The 7,972-nt window shown below is 50.8% G+C and overlaps 1 non-coding gene across 1 annotated transcript; it reads right to left on the reverse strand.

Annotated features, from left to right (window-relative positions):
- Positions 1-6,007: 6,007 nt before the first annotated feature.
- Trnak-cuu (transfer RNA lysine (anticodon CUU)) lies at positions 6,008-6,080 on the reverse strand. Its single transcript has one exon. It is a non-coding gene; the product is annotated as a tRNA-Lys (tRNA).
- Positions 6,081-7,972: the final 1,892 nt, after the last annotated feature.

Consider the following 7,972-nt stretch of genomic DNA (forward strand, 5'->3'; position numbering starts at 1 on the left):
AATAAAACGCACAAAAATGCCTCCGTTCGCAGGTGCATTATCTCTTAAAATGTGATCTATCATACCGTGCCCGCGAGGAGCCGAATCGACCATTGCTAACCCAACGAAAACCCAACCACGGGGAGTACTAATGCCGGCTGACTTTAACGGTGCATGATCAGCGTGATTTTATGGCATGCATTTAAAGAAATGACACTTACGAGCGGCATGAGCCTCGCCGGACGGTAGGCGTACATCTTCGCGGCTTTGAACAGCTGACCACGGAGCGGCTTAATTAAATCACCGCCTACACAATGGTGCGTTAAAAGCGCTGCACTTGTGGCATTTCCGCCGTACGGCGAATAAAGACGGTTTGTTTTGCGAGCAAACGCCCGAACGAACGCCCAGCGCCAGCTAACGAAGCTCAATGAGCCGTGCCGTGGTTCCAGCGTGGCGCGTCTTTTCCAAAGGCACATTTTCCGACCCCCGAAACATGTGCCAGCTTGTGTTTTTTGTTCATTTTACGAGCCAAAAGCGCGACGGAGCCACTCGAAAGGAAGGAAAGGAGAAAACGCATCTTTGCCATCCACGACGAATCTGCGGCCAGTGAAAAACTGCATCACCACCCTCTAGGGAGGCAAACAACGAAGGGGTGAAAATAACGACCAACTCCCACACACACACACACACACACACACACACACACACACACACACACACACAAGTGCAAGGGAAGAAAGACGTGTAATAAAAAATATATAAAACTATTTAAAATTTTTACTTGAGCGCTCAAGCGCGGAAACAAAATGGCTCTATAGAAAAATCGTGCTGCACGGGCGTCCCGGGTGATGATCGTTCGCCACCCTCTCAGCCAGAGTTGGTGAAGCAGGTAGGTGGGTGGGAAAAGGGGGGGGGGCGGGAGTGGGTGGGTGGTGCAGGAGAAAATAACAAAACAAATGCACGCAACATAGTTTACAACATTGCGGTGTCGTGCGGCGTTTTGTGTCCATCGGTGGTGCCATTGTTTCGCGTGTACGTGTGTACGTTCACGCTCGCGAAGTGTTGTTCTGGTGGCCATCCACCCTCCCCCCCACCCATCTCCACTCCGTGGGCTCATCCACCCCCCCTCCGGAGAGGTCGATTTTCATTGCCTTTTGTCGACGCCCGCTCGCTTCCGGCCCGCTTCCCAGCTCAAAAACACCCCACCGAGGGTTTCGTTGTGTGGGTGGGTGGAAAAGCTGCATCGCAAAGGGGGTGTCAAGGGGTGAGAGGTGGAAAAAGACACCACGAAACCGAGCGGCCATAATATTTTCCTTTATTTGCGCTGCACATTACTGTTATTGTTTTCATTACCCGGCTCGAGAGATGGGCAGCCTCGGATGGCTTCGAGGCTGCAGAAGAGGCTATGCACCAGCTGGGGGTGGTGCATTTCCTGCACACGACGAATTAATTTCCCGCGGCCACAGTCCCGTCACCTGGGGAAGGCTCATGGCTTGAGAGATGCACCTGCAACTACGCTAAATTCGCGGCCCTTCGGTGGTGCGTATCGAGATGCACCGGAGCCTGCCGTGCGAGTGCATCGAGTGGTGCATCGAGTGGTGCAGCAGGGTGTGATTGGTGGCCTTCGCGATGCCCTGATTGCGCCAATAAAAGCGTGCGGTGCAGTGGGCCAGGACGGTCGCATTTAAGCCACGATCGCGATCGTTCACCGAAACAAAATGTTGAGACCCTGCTGCGTTGAGGCTTCATTTCGAGGTGCGCCAAATGAAGGCTGTAAAGGTCCGATGGATCCATAAACAGCTGGGTAAAATGTTGAACTCTCGGCTCAAGTGACAATGGGGTGTTTATTGATGATGCATAACGACATTATCAAGTTTATCGAATAAGGAATATCGTCTATCGAAACAAGAGTTAAAAATAATGCACAAATTCGATTAGGTTTCCTCATTACATGCTGCTAATGTACTTCATTTCAAATCACCTGTTCCATTATCAGGAAGTAGGTTATCTCGTAAAATTCTCCCCAATCGAGTAAACGGAACTACCAAAAGTTCCATATCTTACAACGATGAGAGCGCACTATAAGATCCGACCAATTAAGGCGCCGTGTCCTCGACCTACCGGTTAATGAACGTTACGAACAGGTGAACTGAGCCACACACGACCCGAAAACCCTCCCTCCAAGAAGCAGCTTAAAGCAAACATTTCCCCCCGTGCATTCCAGTGACGACCAGAAAATACCCCGTTCTGCCTGCGGTAAAAAGGGCCCGCAAGCAAGGACCTCAACGAAACAGCGGGAATTAAACACAACACGACAGACCGACCAGCGGTGTCATTAGCCTCGCGTACGGAAGGACCATCGAAACGCACGGCGCGGATGATAAGCGAAAGGATCCCTTCTTTTTTTGTCTCCTTCCGCTGTGCGATGACCTCGCTGACCGAAACCGGATCGGAAGCGGAGGACACACACGTGCGCGCAAGGATAACGAAAAGGTCCTTTTTTTGCAGCCGTCCCGGCGAGGTCCCAGCGCAGTCGACCGAACCGAGCGGCAGGTGCAAAATTCTTCCACTTCCCTACGGTTTCGGCCCGTCCCGGTGCGTAATATATTTTTTAATTAATAATGATACGGTTTGCCGTCGCCGCCGTTCTGGCTTTTCAGCCAAGGTGCCAATTGCCGGCACCGAACGATGAGTGGCGAGTGAGAGTGACTTTAATAAATGGCTTTGTCCGGGGGTTCGTCTTTCCGCGTTGGTCCCCGTGATCGAGAGATTACGATCGCCGCAGCTAAATGGCCCCCAGCGTCCGAGAGCGAGAGAGGGTTTGTTGCGTTTTTTTTTTTCGTTGTTGTTTCCGAATGTGTACGGCTTCACCGGTCAGGGCAGATTGATATGGCTCCCTCGATGGCTCATTGGGCTCCCTGCGTGGTGCCCCCTTTCGGAACGGGTCGGCGAACCGGAACGAACGCAAGGACGGCCACGGAAATGCGCCCGACGGCGCAGATCGGCGCAATTGCTGATCGATATCACACTGGAAAAGTAGCGTGGCGCGATCGTGATCTCTCGTCCTCGAAACAAACGAACCTTGAACGGTCGTTAGGGTTGCCGTTGTGGGTCCCGCGAGGGCACCACTGGCAAAACAAATGGCGCACGGAACGACTGGAAAACAGTGCGCTTAATCTAAGTGAGAGCTCGAAATGGGCTGACGGGGAACGGATAATGAGCGGTCTCGTGGTTGTGTTTTAGGTTTGGAGTGCTTTCTTTAAAAACTCTTCAAATCCCACCGGGACATTTTGAAGGGAGCCATTCCGGGGCTTAACTTACATTAACGTTGAACCTTCGAGCCATTCCTTTTGCACGGCAGCGATGGCCCGTTAAACAAACGGTCCCCTTTTTAAAGACTGCGTTTCTGCAAATTGTAGCTCCGCAATGTTGTCACGTTCCACCCGTTCCAAACGAACGCAGGGCAGAATGTCCGTTGACAACCTGCGAACCTTCGACAGTGGCGTCATCATCGGAACCAACGCACCGGTCCTTGTCAACAACCCGTTAGGGGCGCAAAACTTTCCCAAAGTTGGATTAGACGAATCTTTTCATCCTTCGCCCGCGCCCGGTCGCCCTTTTGAAACTGGTAACTGGAATGCAAATGTATCCCTTCGCCTCGGCAAACAACATTCCACGGTGGTAAAGTGGGTTTCTTTTTTTGCTTTAAGATCCTTAAGAGGAAGCAAAAGTAGGATCCTTGGGTGGCAAAAAAAATATACCTCTTCAATACACAACTTCCAGACGCCTTTCGGTGTCACTTCACACCGTTCGTTTCCGTTGTTGCGTGCGATTTTTTTCCTCTTTCCAATGCAAGGCAAGACTTTTTACTTAGCCGCTTTTGGTGGCAGTTGACGAAAAAAGAACAGCCACACCTCCGACCCAGCTGAGAAGCCGTCAGTCAACGATCATTCCGTCCCGATTTCTGATGCTGAAGTTGATAAAGCGTTCCTGAGCAAACACTCAGCTCGGGAAGGACCAACCCTCGGCAACGATTCGGGTTTTGTCAGGGTGCGGGATTTAATTCTTCTTGAATGGGTTTGCTTGAGGTGCATTTTTTGGTGAATTTTTAGCCTTTCATTGCTTACGCTTACAGCGCTTCAAGCGGGCCTTTTTTTCTGTTGGTTTGAGCAAACGCATTATTTTTGGCATGGGTGCCTTTCAATGCAGAGTGGAAATTGTGTTTGTTTTTCAAAACAAGATCAACCCGTTGTCAAATTTTGACGGTACCTTCAAACTACATCTTTACGCCATAAACAAAACGGTCAATTTACTGCACAAACATTCTGAAACTCAAGAAATCAGCATGGATTTGGAGCGAGAGTTATAAACATATAACGGACATGACCTTTCGTCCAACTATATTTACACTATCAAGTAGGCTTGGACGGTTGTTTCTATGGAAACGCTTCGCCGCTGGAATCGAGTGCTGCATTTTCCATCTCCCTTCGCGGTGCGGTGATAACATTTCCTCCTTTTACCACTGCGGCCACATTACTTTCCGCTGCGCCCATAAAGCTACTATTTTTATTTCCCCTCCAAAATGTATCCGCAATGTTCTGGTTTTATGTTTATGTCTTAATTTGTCTCGAAACCCAGCCTACCGAGATGCATCGCAAACGCGAGCAGGTCTTCGGTGGGTCCGCAGCACCGGACCCAGCCGGCACCAGCGGGCCCGGCAGACAATTGCTCATTTCATATTTCCATTTTTACTGTAAATTAAAAAAAGAGGTTAAACGACGCTTTTACGGCCGTGTGTGAAATGCTTCTCACGCCGGGTGGTTACGGCGCAAGGGCCAACGTGGCAGGGAAAAATCGTAAAGCCCGCCAGGCACTTTTTCGGGCGCCCAAACAAGCCACTCACTCCCCCTGTCGAACCCGTGCCCGTATAGGGCAAATAAAAATCAAATTAGAAGGATAATATTCCGCTCGTAAAGCAAACTCGGAAAGCCACGCTCAGGGCTGCCGCTTAACGGCGCTCGGGGGAACTGGCGCAGCTAAAATCCGAAGCAACGACAACAAAAAAAACCACACCCGTACTTTGGCGTAATCTCCCAAAAAATACTTCGATACGGCCGTGGCCACGGGTTGGGCGCTGCATACGATTGACGCACTTGCGCCATCGACGTGCTGCCGATTGCCAACAAACCCGAGCGGGAAGTGGGACCGTCGCGAGAGATTAATAAAAATTTTATATTTTACGATCAAACTCGATCGTAAAAGTGCGCCAATCTGTCGGCGCGCCGGGCACGCAGCGGAAAGCCCAAATCTGTAACCGCAGCCGTAAACCGGGCGGTCGGCATAAATTGTATCCCATGGCAGAAGGAATAAGCACAAATTAATTAATACCACGCGGGTCCGAGGTGCTATAAGGCACCCTGAAATGATCCTAAATGGTTTTGCTACGGGAAAATCCCCAGCCGGTGAAAAACATTTCCGCACAATCGTTCGGAACGGCCAAGGACAAACTCGCGACCGCAATCGGGGGGGGTTTGCTAATCTTCTCGAGAGCTTTTTATGTGCGCCACATTCATAAAACTACCCTTCTTCTCGCCGCTGTAACCACGCTGCTGATAGTTTCTAATTCAATAAAGATAACGGCATAAATTTTGAGCTAATTTATTGGCCAACGCCTGCTACGAATCCTTGCGATTTTGTGAGGCTGTCGAGCGGAAACTTTTCCGTATCATTTTCCGGGCAGCGATTGAACAAGCGACGACCGATTCGAAAAGAATCCGATGGGGGGGGGGATTGGGTCGATAAATAATAATAAACTAGCGAGCCAGTCTACTGGCAGGCTCATAAATCTTCTGGTGGGGGTTTTGTTGGCGAAACGAAGCGAAGTTTTCGCAGCATTCCATTCCGCAAGGATGCCAACAAACGCGTCTAGCTATGACGTAATTGATTCCTTAAAATAAAAATACCAGGACATCATGTTTTTTTGTCTTCTTACCCAAAGGTACAATAAAAGAAGAAGAACTATATCCGTCGCCCAACGTGGGGCTCGAACCCACGACCCTGAGATTAAGAGTCTCATGCTCTACCGACTGAGCTAGCCGGGCTGGTTGACGTCCTGACCCCAACGAGTGCGTTTCCACGGCAACCACACCAAGCATGCCACCTTTGACATGGCCACCTTGAGCTGCCATCGCCATCCATTTCGTTTAATTAAAGCGCACTTGTAAAGCGATCCCGAAATACCTCCGGCTTCCGTGCGGCTTGATAATAATGGAAATTTGCATCACATCCTCCACGGGCCGGCCCTCACCGGTTGATGTATGACATCTGATTTTTCATCGTGATAAAAATGAAACATTACACTCACCGCAGCCAATTACAGGTGGCCGTGGAGCATGGTGGCGCGTTTATTAAAAACCTCGTAGGAAATCTTGAAAAATATCATGATCTTTGCGGCCGGTGTGCCGGTGCGACGTTGCGTGCGTAAGAGCCATCAAGATAGAGAGCCGAGGCTCGAAGCCGCTAAGTTATATTTACCAAAGGTCTAATGCCTAGTGTAAGTGTTATTTAAATTTCTCCCGCCATCTCCGTGCGCTTGCACGCCTTCCGCACCGAGAGGAAATCTCTAGCCCACCGCTCGCTTGAAGGGGATCCCGCTCGTTATCTTAGGCGCACCGTTATCGTGGAGTGTGTTAAGCCCCCACCAAGTGGATAAAAACCCTCCAAAACGCCTACTTCGACTAAGCAGCAGCAGCAGCAGCCCTCGACCGAACCGGCGGGCTGTCAAAGCTGTCAAAGAAAAATGAGACCAACCGTCATTAACCGCAGCAGCACCGAAACACTCCAACGGCTTCGGCCGAATTAATTATCGCCATCGCGCAAGGACTTTGTGAAGATAAAACGCATCCACGCCGGCAAGCTACGGCGTTCTCGAGCATCCTTACCGGTGCAAATGATCTCGCATCGAGTAGCGGTAAGCGCCGGAACTCCGAGCTGCATACATTTTCTCGCGTGCATTCGCTCGGCCACCGATGCCACCCGGCTGGTCGGTTGCTTATCGGTCGCACGTTTCGATGATCATTAATGTAATGGTATGTACATGTAATCCGCGCGCCCGGAGCCTCCCCTTGTTGCGCCGTAACCGGTACCGGTCGACTTGTGATGGCGCAAGACGGCACGAGTTTATGCTCCGTGCATTAACAGAATCCTGTCCGCGTCGGAAGGGGCCTTCAACTCGCCACTTCAACGCATTAACCTCCGGGGGGAGGGGGGCTCGGGGTTGATGGATGAAAGGACGAGTTGGCGAACGGAGGTGGGGGGGGATTCTACCAGGAAGAAAGGACCTCACCGGAAAGGGATGTACGGATTGTGAGGATGAACGTGAAGAACCAGAAAAAAAACAAGACACACTCCGAACAGGACACTGCCGCACGATGGGAAACGAAAATCCAAAAGGATGATGTAAAAAAAAACCCGCTCACACCCACGCACAGTGAGAGAAACAGCTTCGATGCAATAAAATTTCATGAATTATTCAGCAGTGAGAGGATATTTATTTTTCTTTGTCAGGACACAAACACCAGCGAAGGTGCCGCCCGGAGTGAGTGAGTGTATGAGTGGCAGGGGGAGGGGAGCTTTCGGTCGAATGGATGGGGCTCCACATCCCGCTCAACTCATTCGCAACCGGAAAGTGGTTTTCCGGGAAGGAAAAATCGGCAAGCTTACTACCGGCCAATGGGACCTAAGGAGGGCGATGATTCGGGTCTCACGGATAAGGAACGACAAGGACACCCGAGATAGCCACCCCCGAAAGAACGATCACCGCCCCGGGTTTACTCAGGCTCCAGAAGGAGAATGATGGCCAATGACGGCGACGACGGCGATGATGATGATGATGATGATGATGTGATAATGCTGTGTTGATGTTGGCCCGGGATTCACTTAAGAAAATGGGATGGCGCCCTTCTCTCGCAGCTCCGGCCCAGCTTGTTAACGG

This window comes from Anopheles nili, chromosome 3 (genome assembly GCF_943737925.1).
Source record: "Anopheles nili chromosome 3, idAnoNiliSN_F5_01, whole genome shotgun sequence".
Classification (NCBI taxonomy): domain Eukaryota; kingdom Metazoa; phylum Arthropoda; class Insecta; order Diptera; family Culicidae; genus Anopheles; species Anopheles nili.